The sequence below is a fragment of the Pipistrellus hanaki genome, assembly GCF_964339955.1.
Source record: "Pipistrellus hanaki genome assembly, chromosome: 11".
NCBI classification, from domain to species: Eukaryota; Metazoa; Chordata; class Mammalia; order Chiroptera; family Vespertilionidae; genus Pipistrellus; species Pipistrellus hanaki.
Genome location: NC_140513.1, coordinates 54,811,634 through 54,834,816, shown reverse-complemented (window position 1 = coordinate 54,834,816; position 23,183 = coordinate 54,811,634).

Here is a 23,183-nt window from a genome sequence, read left to right as displayed (position 1 = left end):
AAGATGACAGTTTCATATCTAGAATGAACTTCAGAGAACATGCAGATGAGATGTTTCCAAACACAACTGCCCACTTCTGACCATGTCACTTCTCAAACTTCAGTGGTTCCTGTGAGCCATTCCTTAATCTGCCCACCTCCTTCATCTCACCCTCCTGGCATCTAACATACCATCTAGATCAGTCATATGGGGCTTTATGTCTGACACTCAGAAAAGATGCTTTTACTGCTGTCTTCCTGTATGTTCTCCCCTGGACTGGAATGCCCTCTCCCTCCCACCCCACCCTTCCACTTGGTGAAATCGGACAAATGGTCTATCCTTGTCGCTACCCGTCTCACATAGAGACAAGGTTGAATCTTTATGTTGCACTTTTTTTAAAAGGTGTTTTTATTGATTTTAAAGAGAAAGGAAGGGAGAGGAATAGAGAGACAGAAACATCGATGAGAGAGAAACATCAATTGGCCGCCTCCTGCATGACCCCCTATTGGGGGATCAGGTCATAACCCAGACATGTGTCCTGACCGGGAATTGAACTGTGACCTCCTGCTTCAAGGTCAATGCTCAACTACTGAGTCACATTGGACGGGTTATTATTTCAGATGGCCAGAAGCCCAAGAGAGCATCAAGCTTAATACCCTGAAAGAAACTGCTCTGACATTTCAAACCAGCCCTTATATAGGGTGGGAAAAAGAAAAAAATGTAAAACCACGTGCGTCCCCAGGGGCTGTTTTCTATCATTGTCCTTGCAAAGATTACCCGGGACACTGCCTTTCTTCAGATAAGTCCTGTCCTTAAAATGTATCTTCTTTTCTGAGTAATGGACCCATCTGGGCTTCAGGCCGCCTTATCTTCACAGCCCTGTTTTTCTTCTCGCAATTCGTCCTCCAGTTTCCCAGGCTCTGTAAGAAGAACCTCGTTTCTGTGTGAATAGCTACAAACAGCTGTGATTCTATTTCTGTTACGTGCCCCTCCCTGTCACTTGCTCTGTGGGATCGTCTATGATTTCAGTACCCAGAAGCAGCCTCCTCTCTGTTCCTGTGTAATGTTTGCATGCCGCTTTTATGTCCCCAGGTCCCCGTTCTCCAGCTGGATTAATATGCTCCTGATAGGCCCCAAATCACCTTTTACAGATCTTTCCACCCAGCACACGCACAGATCAGAACCACATTCCTGGCAGCCATAGAGCTCTTTTTTTTTTCTTTTTTTCTTTTTTCTTTTTTAATATATTTTATTGATTTCCTACAGAGAGGAAGGGAGAGGGATAGAAAGTTAGAAACATTGAGGAGGATCCAAGATGGCTATGCCCAGGTAAACACCTAGCTGCAGCTGCACACAACAATTTCAATAAAATACAACTAAAATATAAAATGGACATTACCCAGAACTACAGGAAAGTTGACTGACTGGAAATTCTACAACGAGAAGCAAGGAGAAAACCAGAAGGAAGCGTGGAGGAGCTGTAAAAGCCTGAGGTACGGAGACACGCGGCACGCGGAGAGGACGGAGCCGGAGAGGAGGGAGGCCGAGTGCCTGGCTGGCGTTCCCTAGCGGGAAGGAGATAAAACTCCGACTGTGTTGGGCCCCAGTTCTGACTGCTCTGAACCCCAGTTCTAGGCCAGACCCTGGGGACCCTGGCTCATCCATAGGGAGCTAGGCTGTAAGGCGGAACCCCGGGGAAGTGGCGAAAGGAGGTCCCTGTGGTGCGCACATTGCACGCAGAGAAGGGACGGTCGGCTGTGTCATGGGATTGCCCTGGCCGGAAGGAGACTGGAGCTCCAGTCTGCTCTGAATGCCACCTCCAACTCCACTTCCAACTGAACTGAACCCCAATACCGGGCTCATTGGGGGAGAGCATAGACTGTTTGGCAGCAGGCGAAAATCGAGGGCACCTATCTCTCAGAGGCGCTTTGCAGCGAGTACTGAAGGACCCTGAGACGCAGGAGTCGCATAGGGCGGGGCTGACGGAAGCCAGGGCTGTAGGCTCCACCCTGAAACCCCACCCCATCTGTAGCTGCGAAATGCGACAACGAAATCGATCACAAATGAAAGAAATGGAGGACAAAAAGCGACTGGATATAGAGTTCAAATCTACGCTTATAAGGTTTTTTCAAGAATTTCCTAGAAAAGATGGATAAGACCTATGAGGATATGAAAAGAGATCAACTAGAATTAATAAGGAGTCAACAAGAAATGATAAGGGATCAACAAGAAATGATAAGGGATCAACAAGAAATAAAGAATACATTGTCTGAAATAAAAAATATTATACAGAGTCCTAAAAACAGAATGGAAGATCGCAAGAATCAAGTCAAAGATTTGGAACATAAAGAACCAGAAGACACTCCTCCACACCACAGAAGCTAGAAGGCCAGAGAATCCAGAAAATTGAAGATAATGTAAGAAAACTCTGGGAGAACTTCAAGCGAACCAACATCAGAATTATGGGGGTCCCAGAAGATGAGAGAGAGAGCAAGATATCGAAAACATACTGAAAGAAATAGTGACAGAAAACTTCCCCCACCTGGTGAAAGAATTAGACTTACAAGTCCAGGAAGTGCATAGAACTCCAAACAAAAGGAATCCAAAGTGGACCACACCAAGACACATCATAATTAAAATTTCAAGAGCAAAAGACAAAGAGAGAATTTTAAAAGCAGCAAGAGAAAAGCAGGTAGTTACCTATAAAGGAGCACCTATATGATTGTCAGGTGACTTCTCAACAGAAACCATGCAGGCCAGACGGGAATGGCAAGAAATATTCAAGGTGATGAATAGTAAGAACCTACAGCCAAAGATAATCTATCCAGCAAAGCTATCACTCAGAATCGAAGGTCAGATAAAGAGCTTCACTAATAAAAAAAAAGCTAAAGGAGTTCATCAACACCAAACCAGAATTATATGAATTGCTGAAGGGGGTTCTTTCAGAAGAGAAAGTAAATAAAGATAAAAATTATGAACAACAAATACGTAACTATCAACAAGTGAATCTAAAAACCAAGGAAATTAAAAAAATCTGATGAACAATATTAACTGTTGAATATAATAGAATCAGAGGTATGGAAGGGGAGTGAACTGATGATTCTTGGGGAAAAGGGGAGAGGGGGATGTGGGAAGAGACTGAACATAAACTGTGCACCTATGGATGAGGACAATGGGGAGTGGGGAAAGGGCAGAGGGTGGGGTGGGAACCTGGTGGAGGAGAGCAATGGGGGGGGGCGGGGAGAGGAACATTTGTAATAATATGAACAATAAAAACTTATTAAAAAAAAGAAAAAAGAAAAAGAAAGTTAGAAACATTGATAAGAGAGATTCATCGATCAGCTGCCTCTTGCACACCCCCTACTGGGGATGTGCCCTCAACCAGGGTACATGCCCTTGACCGGAATTGAACCCTGAACCCTTCAGTCCCCAAGCTGACGCTCTATCCATTGAGCCAAACCAGTCCCGGCCAAACCTGGGACCTTTCAATCAGCAGGCCGACACTCTATCCACTGAGCCAAACCGGTTTCAGCCATAAGAGCTCTTTATTTGGATGGAAAGAGAATCCTACCTGCTCAAATATGTCTTCACCTGCCTGACATCTTCTCACTTCTCCCCTCCCCACTGCCCACTGAAGGCCACAGTTAGAATGCCCAGGTGTTCCCCGTTGTTCTGAGACAATACTTGGTTGATGCTTGGGAACTGAGCGAATAAGATGCAGGTAAACTTGCAGGGGAAGGAACATGAGAAAGGAAGGGATTGAGAGGGAAAGACAAGTCCAGAAGCCTTGGGTGATTGGCAGACAGAAGGCCTCTGGCCCAGATGGGCAGGCTCCAGACTGGGACATTTGCCAGGGTTTTGAGAGACAATGTCATGCAGTGAGGAGAGAACAACGAGTTTTGAGAATGGACATGCCCGTGCTTAAAATTTACAGCTCTTCAACTTTGGGTGGATGTACCACCCTCTAAGCCTTATCTGCGTGTTAAGAATAAATACATCTTTTGAATTTTTCTAAGGGTTAGAAATCTCTCTGGGACAGAGGAGGGGCTCAATAAGTGGTATTAGAGGTTGTAAAGAAGGGAATGAAGAGGCAAAGGAGAGCTAAGAATAAAAAGAGAAAAGGGCTGAAACTGGTTTGGCTCAGTGGATAGAGCGTCAGCCTGCAGACTGGGGGTCCTGGGTTCGATTCCGGTCTAAGGCATGTGCCTTGGTTGCGGACACATCCCCGGTGGGGTGTGTGCAGGAGGCAGCTGGTCAATGGTTCCCTCTCACTAATTTTTCTAACTCTCTGTCCCTCTCTCTCTTTCTCTCTGTAAAAAAATCAATAAAGTATATTTTTAAAAAATAGAGAGAAAGGGGTAGGCTTTAAGATAAATGTCATTAATTGCTCCTTTTCTTTTTTCCCACCTGGGATTTATCCAGCAAACCTCACTGGCCTCCTTTCTAACCTGTGGCTGAAGTGAGAGTGTAACAGTCTGGCATGTGCCCAGGAATCGCCTGGGGACCTTTAAAATGCAGATTCTTATTCCGTGGGTCTGGGTGGACCTGAGCATGGACATTTGTGATGTCATGCTGCTGGTCCATGAACCACACGGTGAGTAACGAGGTGTTCATCCATGTTGGGTGTTAAGAGAAAGAAAGATGGATGGGTCTGCGGGGCTATCTGGTCTGCTTCTCTCAAATGCCTAAATACTCCTGAACTTCAAGAAGGAAGAGGCCAGCTAAGGGAGGCTGAAGTCTGTTGGGGAGAACAGCACCACATGGGATGATAGGAACAAAGGGCAAGGAATTTACAAGTAAAACAGAGCACGGGTTGCCGAAACCAGTTTGGCTCAGTGGATAGAGCGTCAGCCTGCGGACTCAAGGGTCCCGGGTTCGATTCCGGCCAGGGGCATGTACATTGGTTGCGGGCACATCCCGGGTAGAGGGTGTGCAGGAGGCAGCTGGTCGATGATTCTCTCTCATCGATGTTTCTAGCTCTCTGTCCTTCTCCCTTCCTCTCTGTAAAAACTCAATAAAATATATATTAACAAAACAAAACAAAAAAAAACAGAGCACGGGAGTTCCATGGGGATTATCTACAGATCATATTTGGACACAAGGACCTGGATGTAAATGCTTATTGAGGGACTTTAATCTCTTTGGGTCTTGCATGAAATGCTGGAATAGAAAGATGAGACAGCATGTAGGACTTTTGCAACAAACCATTGATTCCTTGCTCCTATAGCAAGGCAGTGTGATGTGTTGGAAAAAGTACCAATGGGCAGTGTCAACTGAGTGAATTTAGTTAAACTACAAAATATAGCAAATTATTAATTGTGGAATTAAGTAGTGATTGTAAGGGTGTTCACTGAACAATTCTTCCAACTTTCCTGTATATTTGAAAACCTTTGTAATAAAATGTTGAAAGAAACTACAATATATGCTTCCTACCTCTGAGGGTTTCCATAGGTAGAAATGAGAGAAGTTCAAACATAGTAGATGTATCTGGATTACGTTAGCCTAGTTTGAACAGTGCATACTCTCTGAGGGACTTTCTCTTAGCAGTTTTAGAAATTATTTTATAAGCATAAATACAGGGTGGGGCAAAAGTAGGCTTACAGTTGTGAGTACACAAAATAGAACTTATTCTTGTATCATTTGTTATTGTATTATTTTCTATATAAACAATTATAAACCTGCTTTTGCCCCACCCTGTATGCATAAGATGCCTATGGGAAGGGAATTGGTTGGCTAGAAGACAAAAAGGGTAGGGAGCCTGTCAATGAGTTCCCTTTTGTGAGTTTTGAATCGCAAATAAAAAGTATACAATACCTATTCAAAAGTAAATTTTTTAAATTTTATTTTTTCATTAAATTATTAGCAGTGTACATATTTTACCATTGCCCCCCCCCATCCCATACATACCCTCCCTCCCCAGAGTTTTGTGTCCATTGGTTGTACTTATATGCATGTATACAAGTCCTTCAGTTGATCTCTTATCTCCCCCAGATCTCCCTCCCCTCCCCACTGTAATTTGACAGTCTGCTTGTTGCTTTACTGTCTCTGTATCTATCTTTTGGTTCATCAGTTTATAATGTTCTTTATTATCTATAAATGAGTGAGGTCATGTGGTGTTTCTCTTTCATTGACTGGCTTATTTTACTCAGCATGATGTTCTCTAATTCTATCCAGGTTGCTGCAAATGATGAGAATTCCTTCTTTTTTATGGCAGCATAATATTCCATTGTGTAGATATATCATAGTTTTTTGATCCAATCATCTGCTGACGCCTATTCAAAAGTAAATTTAAAACAAACGGGGCTCTCAGAGCCTGCCCCTATTCCAACTAGGATAGTAAGTGTTAAGTTGCAGAATGTGCTGTGTATGGCTCTGGGTTAGCAAGGAAGTCAGTGTCCAGCTTCGTGACCTGGGGCATCGAGGGGCTGGACCAACCCAGCAGCAACAAGCGGGCTCTGTCCACGTGAGGACGCTTTGAGCTATGAGCCAAAGGACGGTGGTTTCCATTTCTGCTGCTCAGCAAGTAACTCGGTTGGGAAGCCCAGAAGAACGAGGAGTTTGGAGGTAGACTGGAAGTCTGGGCCATTGGTGCAGACTTGCATTAAAGGAGGCAGACGGAGACAGGGAGTGAAGAACTATACCTCATGATGTGGGCATGGTCCTGTGTAATTAATAGATTACAAACTCCAGTTCTAACTGGTTTGGCTCAGTGGATAGAGCATCAGCCTGTGAACTGAAGGGTCTCAGGTTTGATTCTGATCAAGAGCATGTACCTTGGTTGCAGGCACATCCCTAGTAGGGGGTATGCAGGAGAAAAAAACAGATCGATGTTTCTCTCTCATTGATGTTTCTAACTCTCTATCCCTCTCCCTTTCTCTCTGTAAAAAATCAATAAAATATATATATATTTTAAAAAAAATTACATACTCCAAATTTTATCGTTTGCAAAGTGTTTATGTGCATTGCCTTCTTTGAGCCACACATCTGTCCTAGGAGGTAAGTGGGCATGGATTTCGTCCTGTTGTGTTGAAGAGGAATCTAAGTGTGATGACTGTGAGCTACGCCTTTTAGATATCCTTCCAATTCCATGAAGCAACGGACTGAATTCTGTACACCTTAAGTCCATCAGTGTGTTCTGGCTGAGGCCATGCTACCCATGGATGGGCCGCTCCCAGTCAGAGGGGAGTTTAGCAGGGATATTGGGAATATTAAGGCAGGCCCATTCTTTGGAAATGTGGGGCTCCTCTGCTGGCTCGAGTGCTCCCCAACAGCCTTGCTGGACTTGCCCCAGAGTTCCTTGGAAACTGCAATTCAATAAGCTTCCACCCAACTTTCCTTCCCTCTCTCTCTTCTTCACTCCTGGTGAGGCCTGCGTCAGTCCGTCAGTCCGAGGGTTCTCCCAGCCTCTCCTGGCTCTGTCGCATTTCCTCTTAGAGGCACTTCCTGCAAGTTAATACTGTTTTGGCATAAAATATAGATCTGGGTGATTCCAGGCTGTGCTTCTTTCTTTTCATGATCTTCAGCCTGAATCCCCAGATAGGCAACATCCTTTTTTCTACCAGTTTGCTATCATTTTTAATACTTTATTATTAAAAATACTTATGTGTATTTGATTATGTCTGGCACATTCCATAGGCATATAAATGAAAATTATTTTATCTTGTAAAAAATGTAATTGTACTTTATTAAATTATGTAATTAATTTTATAAAACAACAATTCACAAAGCTTGCTGTTTGTGTGTGTGTGTGCGCAGACTGGAGGTTTCCTTTGTTGTTCTTTGCTTAATCTTTTGTCCTCTACCATTCTCCAGCTTCAGTGTTTATTGTCCTTATTAATTCTCTAGGGCTTATAATTATGCTGGCCAACCTAGAGATTCTAGGAATTTATGTAGACCAGAAGAACTAACATTTGTAGGTGGCCCTTATAGTCTCTCAGGAAATATCAAAACCCCACAAATGTTAGTCAGAGGAGGAAGCTATTTAAATCTGTTGAACTGGTGTCAGCAGGAGAATGGCGGCATTGTCATCTGTGAGCAGGATGCCATTTAACGTAGGGTGGGGAGGAGGCTGAGGAACCTCAGGCTCTTCTAGGTCCTTCCTGGAATTGGCTGCCCTGCGTGCAATCTGGTTGGCTGTTTGCCGAGTTCCCAGGACTCTATCAGGAGTTCATTCTGAATAAACAGAGTAATTGTCAGAACAATTAGGTCTTCATTCCTAAAGTGTGCTTGGCCAAGAAAGAAAGCAGGAAACCCTCAGGGGCCAATATTCTAGAAGTGATTGACCCTTAAGTGATGAGTGGATGAGGGCTGGAAAGTCAGGAGAGTGGAGAGGATTTGAAGCAACTAGAATAAATGATGCCTGTGAAAACCATCCTCACTGACAGCAGACTGTATCATAATAATGCTTATTTTCTGTTCATCTATTCCAGGGGTCCTCAAACTTTTTAAAGTGGGGGCCAGATCACGGTTCCTCAGAGAGAGGGAGGGCTGGACTATATGAACTACTAATTCCTACTGTAACACCTCGACTGCGCTCACTGCCCAAAAAACCTGGCGGGCCGGATCAGACTCCTCTGCGGGCCGCATGTGGCCCGCGGGCCATAGTTTGAAGACCCCTGATCTATTCCTATGGAGACAAGAGGTGTGGCTGGAGAGTAGGAGGATAGTACCAAAGCCAGAGCCAGATTGAGAGCTTGGCCAGCAATTCTTGATTTGGTGAAGAATATCTTTAAAGAACTGTGTAGCCATGATCAGTGTGACTCAGTTGTTTGGACATTGTCTCATGCACCAGGAGGTTGCCAGTTTGATTCCCATGCAAGGGTACATGCCTGGGTTTCAACTCCATCTCTGGTAGGAAGCGCACAGGAGGCAGCCAATCAATGTTTCTCTCTCATTGATTTTTTTCTCTCCCTCTCCCTTCCTCTCAACAAACTATCCTTAAAAAAAAAAAAAAAAAAAAAAAAAAAAAAAAAAAAAAAAAAAAAGCTGTGTATATAAGCAGAATAGTGATGAGCAGGAGTCAGTACCTTAAACACGTTTATCCTTGTGCATGCATACACACAGGGAGTGAGCGGTGGGAGTGGGGATGAAGGAAAAGAAGGAACAATATTACCTTGTCCCTTTATAACAGTCAAATCCTCAGATATTAACTATATTTTGGGCAATTCAAGAGCAGGAGTCATATATTTTTTTTCTCTATTTTGTCCCAGCTTAGAGCTGCATTGGTGCCAGGGCCTCCTTGAATATACTCTGAGTGGCCAGATTATTATGATCTCTGAACGCATAATAATCTGGCCACTCAGTGTATATCCTATACAATAAAAGGCTAATATGCAAATTATCCCCTCAACCAGAAGTTCGACCAGCAGACAGGCCGGCGATCCGCCCATGTTCCCTCCTCCTGGCCAGGATGGCCAGACCCCACCCATGTGTGAATTCATGCATCGGGCCTCTAATATATACATATATACATATACACTGAATGGCCAGATTATTATGCGTTCAAGGTCAGTGTAGTGTGTTGCTCCTTTGGGTGTCAAAGAAAATGGGCCCTTGGCTTCCTGGCAATATGTCCTTGTATCCCCAGGAGCTCAAAGTTCCCCCCCTTACCTCTAACAATCTTCCTCCATATATTTTAAGAGTTCTGCCTAACAGTCCAGTTCTACCCTTTGCCTTTGACTAAGCTTGCGGTTTGTTGTTACCAACAATCAATATTAAATTAAATCCCCTATGGCCATTAGCCACTTTCTTCTTTCTTTTTTTTAAATATTTTTTTATTAAGTTATTATTTTTGTACATATACCAATGCCCCCCTTCCCGTACATACCCTCCCTCCCCAAAGTTCTTTTTTTTTTTTTTAATATATTTTTATTTATTTTAGAGAGGAAGGGAGAGGGAGAGATAGAGACATCAATGATGAGAGAGAATCATTGATCGGCTGCCTCCTGCATGCCCCCTCTTGAATTGAGTTCACAACCTGGGCATGTACCCTTGACCAGAATCAAACCTCGGACCCTTCAGTCTGAAGGCCAATGCTCTATCCACGGAGCCAAACCGGCTAGGGCACCATTAGCTACTTTCTGAGAGGACTGGGGAGTCAACTGTAAACAAAAGATGTAGGGTGGGGAGTGGGAGTAGGTGTTTGGAGGTGGTGGTAGGCAAGGACCTGAAGGAAAACTGCTCATTCTGATGGCTGAAGACAGTACCAGCACACCCAAGGGAATGAGTCACTCGAAAAGGAAGTTCAGGAGGCTTCTACTTTTTCCAAGATTTATATCTGCGCAATTTCCTACCTATTCAGAGAATTGGTAAAAGAGCTGCCAGATTTTCTCAGGGACTCTCACAGCTGCTTGGAAATTGTATTGGGGATTCTCAAAGATAGGAATATCACAAGGAAGTCTGGCACTAAACTAATTATGTTAATATGTTATCCATTGTTAAGTGATATGCAAGCTGCTTTTTTTTATATTAACCTTATATCCTGTGTGTTTGTGTGGGAGGGAGGAGGGAGACAAACTTTCCTCTACTCTTAAGATTCTTTCGGCTATTCTAATAATCAAATAGACATGAGATAGATTAATGAGAGAAAATAACCCAACTTAATATGGTCATATGTATGGGAATGCCACGTGCATGAGATAGTCAGAGATCCCACATACACGAAAGGTTCAGAGATAAGGAAGTGAGGTTGAGGAATATTCTGAGCTACAGATGAAGTAATGTTTCTTGGGGGCTTCAAAAGGTCATTGCAGAATGACAAGAAGAGCAGATGTTTAGTAAATAGAAGTTTGCCCTGCTGTATAGTGGGTCAATTATTTTGGGAAAGGTCCCTAATTCAAATTATTTTAAGTAGTTAAAGGGAGGGTCAAAAGTTTCTACAGCCTGAAGATCAAATTGCCCTTAACTCAAAGCAATTCACATACTACAGAAGCACGTCTTGTGGTGTGGTTCTGAATGCCCACAGCTGCAACCATCTTTGCGATAATCATTTGTTAGTTCCAGGAATTCTTTTGGATCTTCTAAATAGATTATCATGTCATCTGTGAATGGAGAAATTTTTATTTCTTTCTTCCTAATCTGTATACCTTTTATTTTATTTTCTTGTCTTATTGGATTAGCTAAAACTCTAAGTACAATGTTAAAAGGGAATGGTGAGAGGGGGCATCCTTACCTTGTACCTGATCTTAGTGGAAACGCTTCAAATTTCTCACATTATGATGCTTTTTAAATTTTTTGTTATGGTTTCTGCTTCTAAAAGTAGAAATAGCACTGGCCAGTTTGGCTCAGCGGATAGAGCATCGGCCTACGGACTGAAAGGTCCTGGGTTCCATTCCAGTCAAGGGCATGTACCTTGGTTGCAGGCTCCTCCCCAGCCCCAGCCCTGTTTGGGCGAGTGGAGGAGGCAACCAATTGATGTGTTTTTCTCACATCAATATTACTCTCTGTCTTCCACTCTCTCTAAAAATCAATGAAAAAAATATCCTCGGGTGAGGATTAAAATATATATATATATATATAAATTAATGAATGAATGGATAAATAAAACAAGATTATTTTTATAAAATAAAATAAAGGTAGAAATAGAGGCTCATTAAACATTTGCAAATGTTTTTTTAAAAAAAATATATTTTATTGATTTTGTACAGAGAGGAAGGGAGAGAGATAGAGAGCTAGAAACATCGATGAGAGATAGACATCGATCAGCTGCCTCTTGAACACCCCCTACTGGGATATGCCCACAACCAAGGTACATGCCCTTGACCGAAATCGAACCCGGGACCCTTCAGTCCCCAAGCCGACGCTCTATCCATTGAGCCAAACCGGTCTTGGCACATTTGCAAATGTTTTAAAATATATATATATATATAATATGAAAAGTAGAAGTTTTTTTACAATCTGTGCTCACCTACCCTAAATTGCATTTCCAGTTGTTGGGCATGTTTCTCAAGAAGCTATACTTTGTGATTTTGAAGCAGATTAACACACACTATCTCTCACCCCTCAAAAAAAAAAATTAAAAAAAATTGTACCACAAACTGAGATTCCTTGGCAGTTTATTTTATTTATTTATTTTAAAAAAATATATTTTATTGATTTTTACAGAGGAAGGGAGAGAGATAAAGAGCTAGAAACGTCGATGAGAGAGAAACATCGACCAGCTGCCTCTTGCACACCCCCTACTGGGGATGTGCCCACAACCAACGTACATGCCCCTGACCGGAATTGAACCCCGGACCTTTCAGTCCACAGACTGACTCTCTACCACTGAGCCAAACCGGTTTCGGCTCCTTGGCAGTTTAGACTGTATGTGCCAAGTTGTGTGTGTGTGTGTGTGTGTGTGTGTGTGTGTGTGTGCAAAAGACAGAGAGAGAGAGAGAGAGAGAGAGAGAGAGAGAGAGAGAGAGAGAGAGAGAGAATAAATGTTATGAAATCATACCTGCTACTTTTCTGGGAAATGCTCATCAGTTCTTGATTTTTATCTTTCATAGGAAATTGTGTAGTCAGATCATTTCTTTAATGTGATTATGTTAAAATTTAGTTCAATCCCAGAATGTCCTTATCAGAATTACCCAAGAAATAATAAAATAAAAGATTGATTATGAGTCATGAGACACATATGTACTCACCTGTTGGAGAGCTGTCAAGAACATGGTGGCTAGGTATGGTTTCTGTAGTTCTTATGAACACATGAAGAAAAGGAGCCATATCTTAGATGTCCAGGAAGGAATGGTAGCTTGAGAATTCCATTTGTAAATAAGTGTTTGGGAACCTGCAATTTAAACTTAGAACCACTCATGAAAGTGAAACTGTGTGCCTTTGGGGATGTACCACCCACCAAGCAGCTTCAGTGAGTGGTCCTGGCTAGTTTGGCATGCGTGTCCTAGGAGAAGACAATTGCAGCGGGCCCAGCAGGTGACTAGGAATAGGTCCTGTGATAGTATAGCTGACACTGTTCAGTGTATGGTCCCAGATCACCATCCTCACTTTTTCAGAACAGTTGAGAGACTATATCTTGGTTCATCAATTAGACTTGCAATTCTGAAACACCCTAACTGGCCAACTCTAAGCAGCTGTGGGAACTCTTGATTCAGGTATATGTGTGAAAGTTCACAGTTGGAGTTTCTAGAACAGGTGAGCAGCACCTGTAATCAGGCTGTGAGGTAGAATTTAGCAATCAAGATTGACTCATCTGGCTAGTTGTTTAGTTTTTGAGCATTAATTACAATTTAATAAGAAGCTTAACTAAAAAAAAAAACAACTCCTTTTTATTCTGTCACAAGTAATATATGCTCATTTTAGAGAACAGAGATAAACAATAAGAAATGAGCTATAATTCTTCTATATAACTATAATTAACATTTTGGTACATTTCCTTTTAAAATTCCCATACTTTATAAAAGGAAATGTACCAAAATGTTAATTTTTAAATCCCCATACTTTAATAAGCTTTCAATAAATAGATATTTTATAGATATGTGAGAAAGTTTTTCTCTTACTTTTATTTAGGGATAACTATGATGTTTCTTTTCTTGTTTCTCTTTATAGAAATATTTTATTAATTTATATTTTTTAAAAACATTTGACCATGAATTATTTTTATTCAATCCTAATGGCAACCTTGGGTGGTTTTAGTTTGCTAAATATAAACATGAAAATTTCTGAGCCTTGTTGCTATCATAGATGCCATTCTTACAACCATAACTTTGTGACTTTTTTGCATTTCAGTGTCCTAACATTTGAAGATCATCAAAGACAGACTAATTAAATGCCAAGGGCAAAAGACAAGGAGAGAATCTAACAAGCAGCAAGAGAAAAAATCAGTTAGTTACCTACAACGGAGCACCCAAGGGAGCATGACTATCAGCTGATTTTTCAACAGAAACTATGGTAGGCCAGACATATTCAGTGGCAAAAAATATTCAAAGTGATGAATAGCAAGAACCTACAACCAAGATTACTCTACCCAGCAAAGCTATCATTCAGAATTGAAGGGCAGATAAAGAGCTTCACAGATAAGAAAAATCTAAAGGAGTTCATCACCACCAAATCAGTATTATATGAAATGCTGAAAGGTATTCTTTAAGAAGAGGAAGAAGAAGAAAAAGATAAAGATAAAAATTATGAACAACAAATACATATCTATCAACAAGTGAATCTAAAAATCAAGTGAATAAAAAGTCTGATGAACAGAATAAACTGGTGAATATAATAGAATCAGGGCCATAGAAAGGAGTGAACTGACAATTCTTGGGGGGAAAACGGTGGGGGGGATGCGTGAAGAGACTGGATAAAAATTGTACACCTGTGGATGGGGACAGTCGGGGGTGTGGGAGGTAAGGGCAGAAGGTGGGTGGGAACCTGGTGGAGGGAGCTATGAAGGGGAAGGGGAAGAGGAACACTTGTAATAATCTAAACAGTAAAGAGTTATTTAAAAATAAATAGATAAATAAAAATTAAATATCAAAATATGGAACTTTGAAATGGTTCAGCTAAAAAATGGCCCTGGTACTGGTTAGAAAGTCATGTTTCCCAACTTCCTCAGTTGTTGAGTCATTAAGGTTGTCAGAAGCCAACCTAGGAAAGGAATCTTTGCCAAATCCAGTTCCAGAGCTGGAATGTGGATGTTGACAGTAAATAGAATAGCTAAGTAACTCCTGAAACATTGGGCTCAGTCATCTTTCCAAATTAGCACACTTAAACAAAACCAAAAACAAATCTCTCCTCCCACCTTGCTCCGGACCTGTAAGAGGACTCAGAGAAAGGAAGCATCAGGCATCTTCACAAAATGAAACTAGGCCAAAAGGACGGGTTCCGAGGATGGCTGCCCACAGCACTTGCCTCTAACAAAACTGCTGAAGCAGCCATCTGAGGAGAAGGTGCTTGGCTGAGGACCTGTGCCCAGGTCGTTCCCTCGCACACAGAAGCATGCAGCAACTCCCTGGGTTACTATAGATAGTAAATAACCACCAGGGTCTCCTCCTGCTCTTAAACTCTAGTGCTTTTGACCTCAAATCAAATTGACCTAATTATGATCCTAAGTCTTGAGAAAGAGCACAAAAAGAAATAAACATGTTGTCCACAAGCCTGAGGACTGATACATAAGTAGTATATGGGAGGTGTGTGTGTGTGTGTGTGTGTGTGTGTGTGTGTGTGTGTGTGACTTTCTTAACTTCACATAGGCTTCTTGCCCACCTACCAAACAAAATTGCTTTCTGTTCACCTAAGGAAATGCCCTAACATTTTTTTTCTGTTTCTTTCATATCTCTTCATTCCCTCTTGCTCTTAAAAAATTTTTTTTTTAAATTGATTTCAGAGAGGAAGGGAGAGGGAGAGAGATAGAAACATCAGTGACAAGAGAGAAACGTTGATCGGCTGCCTCCTGTGCACTCCCCCTACTGGGGATTGAGCCACAACCTAGGCATGTGCCCTCACCCATAATCGAACCGTGACTTCCTGGTTCATAGGTTCACACTCAACCACTGAGCCACGCCAGTTGAGCCATTCCCCCTTGCTCTTTATTTTAATATTCATTCAACAAACATTTACTGGGAACCTTTAGACAGTTATCCTTTGGAAACATGATATAGCTGAAAGAACTTTGTCTTCAAAGGCTATAGACCCGACTCTGTCACACACAAGCCCAGTAACCTTGGACAAGAGAGTTTGAGTTGGTGCACAGAATAGGAATAGCATAATGTCCTTCTTACTTTGTATGAGAATATATTTTGAAAAATTTTTTAAAAAATTTAATACCCCTATGAGAGGGGAGTTAATAAACTAGCCTTTAGCATTCTGGCTTGAATTTGTTGATAAGGTCTATTTGCATTGTTACTTTAGAGCACAGGTTTATTAGGGTTGGAGTGCATTTGGGAGGATGCTGTAGGAAGGAGACTCAAAGCAGGCAAAGAGCACCAGGGGAAAGGAGGATCCTCAAGGAGGAGCTAAGTGGCTGCAAGAGTAGCTGAAGTTGCCTCGGGTAGTACTTTGACCTCTTTGATTTTACTGTGGTCAGGCCTGATTGTCAGTGACCTGGATCCACGGTGCACTGTGACCTCCAGGCCCAGCTGCTTAGTTACCCAGGTACAAAGGCCATGCTCTAGCAACTCCCAACTCATACCAAGGTGGGGTTCTGGGCCTTGACATTGGGAATTGGTTCTCATTCTAGTGCTAGGCTGGCCAGTAAATTCATGTCTATGTTATACAGGACTAATAATTTGATGAAACGGATTTATTGTTGAGGGGTATTATTTTATACATTCTGGAAAGGCATCTTAGGTTCTGATTTAAACTCTGCCAGTGGTGGTGCCTTAGGCCAGGGATTTTCAACCTTTCTCATTTCGTGGCATATGTAAACTAATTACTAAAATTCTGTGGCACACCATAAAGTATATATGTTTTTGCTGATCTGAAAAAAATAGGTATAATTTTTATTCATTCACACCATGTAGCTATTCAACATTGTGTTGCCTGTTATCATATTTTATTTGATAATCTAAGGCAGAGGTTCCCAAACTTGTTTGTGCCGTAGACCCCTTGCCATGTTTTTCGGTTTTGGGTACACCCCCTACTTACCTGATATTGATTTTTTTGTAAATTTCTAACTGTAGTGAAGTTTAGTGTTAAAAACTTGAAATAAAACACATGTTAAGTTTTATACATTTATTTATTGAATTTAAATTAAAACTACTCAAAATAAAATTTTGTATCTGTTATATAAAATATACGTAACATAAAATAAACTAAGCAATAAGTAAATGTTTTTAGTGGGAAGGATGAACCTGATGCTTTAATACTAAATTATCAACATTTGGTGTCAATTTTGTAAGGTTTAATCTTAAATCTCCTCGGCTAATGATGTCCAGTCTGTTTCTTTTTTTTCGTTAGGAGATTGGTAACAGCGCTAAACCCCCTTTCCACAAGGTATGACGATGGAAAGGAAATAAAAAATTTCCTCGCTATATTCCATAATACGGGATAAGTAACGGGTATGTTTTTTTGCAGCCAGAATTGCTGATATCCGTTTTTAAACTGAACCTTAAGTTCTTCGTTTGTACTTATTTCAGTCAGTTCCTCTTGTATTATGACATTCGTTTCTTCTATTTCACCATATGGGTTAATTATCCACGGTGGTATTACCATAGTCAAAACATCATCAAACCTAGTTTCAAAATAATGTACCTACTTTTCTCCGGCATTCTCAAACAAAATAACACTGATTCACTATAATTTGTATGATAAACTACCAGTTTATATTTTTTAAAATATTTTCTCAGCACTTTCCTATTCAAGATTCAGGAAACGAATGAACGTATTTTTCTCACATTCATATTTATAGAGTGACGAATTGGACAAGTCGGTGCAAGTTCGCGAAGCTTTGAGACAAAAATTGGCAAGAATGTTTACTGCGCGTATGCTTGTAACAAGATGATACTGGTATATCATTATGTGCAGGTTTTTATCCTACAACTTACACAATTTTATAAACATATATAATAAATTTTTTACTTCATAGGTACTTTTATAAATAATGTATATGTTTTTATATTATAAGATAATATGATGTAAGTAAATAGGTACTATCAGTGTATGTTGAGATCCACTATCGTGGACCCCCATTTTCATTTCATGGACCCCCAAATTTTTTTTTTCGCTGACGTAGACCCCTTGCAGGTTGTCATAGACCCCTGGGGGTCGATATAGACCACTTTGGGAATCACTGATCTAATGGAAAAGAGGTCAGTGCCCCTGACTAATCAGGTATTGCCTTTTTAAAAATTTCTTGTAGCGCACCAGTTCAAAATTGCTGCCTTAATGCAAATCACTCAGCTGCTTTGTCCATCAGAAGAGTCTAGTAAACGCAGTGTTTATTAAAGTATAGTTCTTGGTCTATCTGCATCAGCATGTCCTGGACTATTTCCTAAATCAGGTGAATCAATCTCAGGCGATGAGCCCCAGAATCTATATATCTGTGTATCTATCTATCTATCTATCTATCTATCTATCTATCATCTATCTATCTATATCTGTATATCTAACTATCTAATCTAAATATCTATATCTGCTTATCTATATGAATATATTTTTATTGATTTCAGAGAGTAAGGAAGCGAGAGGAGAGAAATAGAAACATCAATGATGGGAGAGAATCATTGATGGCTGCCTCCTGCTCAGCACACACTGGAGATCGAGCCCGCAATCAGTCATCTGGTCAGGCAATCATGCCCTTGATCAGAATCAAACCTGGGATCCTTCAGTACACAGGTCAATGCTCTACCCACTGAGTGAAACCAGCTAGGGCTAGAATCTATATTTTTAACAAGTGTCCCAGGCCACTGTCATGCACACAGGGACCCACCAGATGGGACCATCAATAGGATCTCTTCCTACTCTCCCTTCCTCTCTTATAGGGAAGCATGGGAGACTTGATTGGAAAGTTTGTAAGGAGGAACATTCCCAAAAAAAGGAGTGGGCTGAAAGCAGCTGCCCTGTGTATCAGAATTCCAACTTAGGGGAGTTTGGCTAAAGACGGCTGCCCCTAATTGTTCATTGACCTTTCTTAACAAGTCTGTGGACCTTTGAGTGTTTACTGGAATCTTTATGCTTAACCTCTAGGTTGTCCTTGCTTAAAAGACACTGCAGACACATGTGTCCTCCCAAGATTACTTACCCTACTGCTTATATCTAAAAGATAAACTTTATCTCAAACCACTATTACAATAAAAGCCTGAAGAGCTGTCTGGTTCCTTTAGCCAGGTAGTCCCTTAGCCCTCTCTTTCACAGCAATCCTGTGTCAGAGTAATCATTCATCCATTACTCAGGGTCTGCTGGTCAGCCCTGGCACTTTCTCTCTAAAGTCAGTAAACATATTCTCAGGTGAGGATTATAAAAACCAGAATGGCAGAGAATTGAGTTCAGGGGTGATTAGGAAGGTAGATTTAGTGGGGCATCCAAGAGATTCTTCCTGCTGGTGACCAGTTTGCATGGAGTTTGAAGTAGTCAAAACAGATATCATCTGGCCTCATGACTCATTACTTGTGACCCATTATTTTTGTCTCTGATCCATGAGAAAGGTAGCTTCCCAGCTCAGGTAAAAAGAGGAAATGGACATAGTAATATTTCCCTTGCGTTTGCATGAGGCTGTGACAAGGGAGTAGGAAAAGGCATCTGTCTCATTTGAGATAATGTTTAAAGAAGGGCATTGTAAAGCCATAAACAAGGCAAGGTATTGTTATTTTTTGAAATAAGATAATACAACTGGAAGGAACCCTAGATATCCTCTTACTCCTTTATCTTCCAGGCTCTGAGGCCTATGAGAGTCACTTGTATTTATCACTTAAGAGCAAACACCATGCAGAGGTGTGCAGCATTGTCATATATGCCTGGTTTGAAGCCACTTACTTGTCTGTGAGCTTAGGGCCGAGGAAGACCTTACAGACATGAAGACCTGAGTCGAACAGAGTGAGCAGAGTTTGCCAGATGGTGTGAGGGTTCAGAACAGTCCTTCCCAAATGGGCCACTGTGGCATGTGAATTCTTTTGAGCAGACAGCAGGCTCATGAGAAACTTTTATATCTCCCTTAAAGAATTTAAATTAGGGACCTTGCCCATAATAAGAGTTGTCTCCAGAAATAACTTTAAAAAAGATTTAAAAAAAAATTAATTTCAGAGAGGAAGGGAGAGGGAGAGGGAGAGAGATAGAAACATTAACAATGAGAGAGAATTGGCTGTTTCCTGCACACCCCACACTGGCCATATGCTCTGACTTGGGCATGTGCTCTGACTGGGAATAGAACCATGATTGTACTATTTTTCAACTTTTGTGGAGCTTAAAATATTTCAAAATAAAAGATTGAGGATATTATATAGCAAATAGAGGCCCAGTGCATGAGTTTGTTCACAGGTGGGGTCCCTCGGCCTGGCCAGTGATCGGGACCAAGGGGCTGTCTCTCCCAATTGGGGCCAGTTGGTGGAGGGGGAAGGGAAAGGGGACCGAGAGAGGTTCACCGGCTGAGGTTGGCCGTGGGAGCACACTGACCATTGGAAACAACTCCTGTGTTGATTGTATATCCCCTGGTGGTCAGTGCATGTCATAGCAACAGGCTGACTGGTCGTTTGGTCACTTAGGCTTTTATATATACAGGCAGGCCTCAGGTTATGTGGGACTTGATATATGTGGTTACGTAGCCATCTCCCATTTATTTATTTAAAAAAAAAAAAAGTTCCGTCATTTCGAAAAAAGAGTGGCGGAGGCAATGGAAGCATTTGTAGGTGAAAGGGCAAGAGTCTTATTGCAAAATAGGTCAGATTAGTGAGAAGTAAAAGAAAAACAACACACACACACACACACACAATTTGGTCTATATGGAGCAACAAAAATTTTCATAGAACGCAAAAATAGTATTGTAATATATTTTTTAAAATTTCAACATAAGTATAATTTACAAATATAATAAATAAAAATTATGTATAGTGGTGTCACTTTCAAGGCCAGCGCTAGACTTTTTGCTGCCACTATAAAATATAAATAATACGAGTACTGTCTGCTAAATTCAAGAAAATTTATATATTTATGAAATACATAAATTACTTACCTAAATTATCTGAATAGTTGATTTGTAATGACATCACTTGTTTAACTAGCTTTCTAGCACACAATATGATGTGTATCATCTGAGAGACAGTTACAAACTGTTTTTTGTCGTTGCCAATCCCCAAAAATGCCATTGTTCATTAAGTCCAAACAATGGTGGTCGAATTCTAACAACTGATCAACAATGCGAACTTTGATAAGCAGTTCTAGATAATCAGTTCTCAACAATTATTTGTTATTATTAATGTTTAACATTATAAAAATTAACAAAAATAATATAAAACTCCTCCTGGCTAAATAGCCACATGGCCGCCGAAAACCATATATTCCCTTCCTGTTCTCCCGCCGTTCCCTAGCTTGTCGTGCATTCTTTCCAAAAATCGGGAATTTTTTAAAATGCGCGGGACGTGGGACAAATTGTTAGAAATCAGGACTGTCCCGCCAAAAGCGGGACGTCTGGTCACCTTAGTTAAGGGCATGTAACTTGGTTGCAGGCACATCCCCAGTAGGAGGTGTGCAGGAGGCAGCTGATTGATGTCTCTATCCCTCTCTCTTCCTCTCTCTAAAAACTCAATAAAATATATATTTTTTAAAAATGACAACAGCCACACAATAGCCATCTGGTATGAACAAAACAAAATTATACCTCTTCCCCCCCCCCCCCCAGATTGGCAAACAATATAAATTCTTTTGGTGTGCCACAGAATTTTAGTAATTAGTGTACGTGTGCCATGAGATGAAAAGGATGAAAATCGCTGTCCTAGAGACTATCAAAATCGCCCTGAGGACTTAAGTACCGTTCTTGCCACCAGCTCCACCTTCTCACAGACTCATGAAGATGAGAGCTGCAGGTGGAGAATTTGGGGCTTCATCGCCCGTGATGTAACAGAAAAGCAAAAGGACATTGCTCATCCTTTAAAGAGGACAAGTGACTCACAAGTTAAAAAAAAGAAGAGAAAAAGAGGGGCGGGGGCAATGGAGGTGAAAGGGCAATGGAGGCATTTGTAGGTGAAAGGGCAAGAGTCTATTGCAAAATAGGTCAGATCAGTGAGAAGTAAAACACACGCGTGCGCGCGCGCACATACACACACATACACACACACACACACACACACACACACACAAAACCACACCCACCATTCCGTACATTCCTGTGTCATAGGGCAGAGGTAAAATAATGATAGGCACACCAAACATCTGCTCAGAGCACCAAGAAAGCCAGAGCACCGGAAAGAAAAGAAAAAGGTGGTCATTTGATTGCTTCAAGCATTGAAGCTGTCAGTCACATGGGGGAGAGGGGGAACAACTTTTTTGGACTTCCTAACATTTATTTGATAGTTTAGTCTCAAATTTAATCTTGAGTTACATGGGGAGGGAGGAAGAGAAATGCCGTAATTGTTTTTCTTTGCTGAGAGCCTGCAGATGTAATCTGACACGTTTTTAATGGTCAGTTTGGAGCTTTAAATACGATAAACAGTATCTATGTGCATGCAACATTAGTTGAGTAATTGAGCTGAAGACCTTTGAAGGCTTTTCACAATTTGCTGCCTCCCCTGGCTCTCCATCCCGGAGGCTGGAGGCGGAGGGCCGCCCGGGGGGTCAGGGACACCTGCAGCCACGTCACACTTCTGCCCAACACTCACTGGGGCAGAAGTCCCGGAACACCTGCCCGGGTCCGGCCAGTGGCACAGCCTGTTTGCTCAAATAATCAGGTTGAAGTCAGGAATTTTACACAAGAAAATCCTGAGACTCAGATGTTGATTTAAGTTTCTTTTAAAAATAAAATAATGCACAACCCACCACTTTAAAAAATTAGTCATCTTGCATAATAAACATAGACAGTTGTTGGGAGTATCTTGCTGAGAAAAAAACAAAAACAAATATGGGGACCAATCTAAAGTATTCAAGGCCCCTTTTGGAAATTCCAATTCAACTTTAAAATAGAAACCTCTACCCTAGATGGTTTGGCTCAGTGGCTAGAGCGTTGGTCTGAGGACTGAAGGCCCGGGGTTAGATTCTGGTGGAGAGCATATACCCCGGTTTGGGGCTCCATCCTAGTTGGGGTGGGGGAGGCGGAGGGTGCAGGAGGCAGCCGATTAGTGATTCTCTCCCATTATTGATGTTTCTGGCTCTTCATTCCTCTCTAAAATCAATAAAAACCTTTTTTTTAAATGTAATAAAATGGAAACCTGTATGAGGAATTGACTTCCAAGTCCCGAGAACAGTGGACCAAATCTCTGTAGGTTTGGTCACAATTCGGGTTAGAATGTCACAAAACTGGAGGTTTTTGCTTGCTAAAAATGAGTGTGGAATCATTGCTCACATTTTGTTTAAAAACACACTCTTCTATTTTGAGGACCAACGGTAATCAGGTTAGTGTTTACCTGTGTCTCCTCCGTAGCCTTTTGCAAAAAGCCGCCCGCGTTTCTGCTCCAGCCTCCCAGGAGCCCTCCCTCCGGCTGAGCCACCCCACCCAGGCCGGGCACCCCTCCACCCGGGCCAGCCACCCCTCCCCGGGGCCGGGCACCCCTCACCCGGGCCGGGCACCCCTCCTCCGGGCCGGGCACCCCTCCCCCGGGCCGGGCACCCCCCCACCCGAGCCGGCCACCCCTCCC